This window comes from Apaloderma vittatum, unplaced genomic scaffold (assembly GCF_000703405.1).
Source record: "Apaloderma vittatum isolate BGI_N311 unplaced genomic scaffold, ASM70340v1 scaffold28977, whole genome shotgun sequence".
Classification (NCBI taxonomy): domain Eukaryota; kingdom Metazoa; phylum Chordata; class Aves; order Trogoniformes; family Trogonidae; genus Apaloderma; species Apaloderma vittatum.
In genome coordinates, this window is record NW_009728289.1 from 2,438 (window position 1) to 2,811 (window position 374).

The following is a 374-nucleotide window of genomic DNA, read 5'->3' on the forward strand; positions in this document are numbered from 1 at the left end:
TGCTTGCAGCAGCAGGCAGTTCGAGCACCCCGTAAGTCCAGAGAGGTGGTGGGGCCCCATCCCTGGAGACGTTCAAGGTCTCTGAGCAACCTGATCTAGTTAAAAATGTCCCTGCTCACTGCAGGGGTTTGGACTAGGCGGCCTTTAAAGGTCCCTTCCAGCCCAAAGCGTTCTATGATTCTAAGTCTTTCACGCCCATGTGCAGGGTCTCGGGCAGGCAGGCACACTCCTGTCCCCCTGCCACAGCCGGGACACACCAGGACTCGCTGCCTCTTGCACGGCTTGTGCCACGAGCCCTCTCGGGCTGCAGGTGCAGCCTGGTGCTGCCTGTCCCCATGTCCATTGCTGTCTGGAGAAGGCAGGGGGGGGGCGTG

At 61.0% G+C, this 374-nt stretch overlaps 1 protein-coding gene across 1 annotated transcript in view; it reads right to left on the reverse strand.

The window, feature by feature from the left end:
* LOC104277410 (membrane transport protein XK-like) overlaps nt 1–374 on the reverse strand; it is a gene marked incomplete at both ends in the record, with an annotated part of 4,642 nt that overhangs the window by 2,220 nt on the left and 2,048 nt on the right.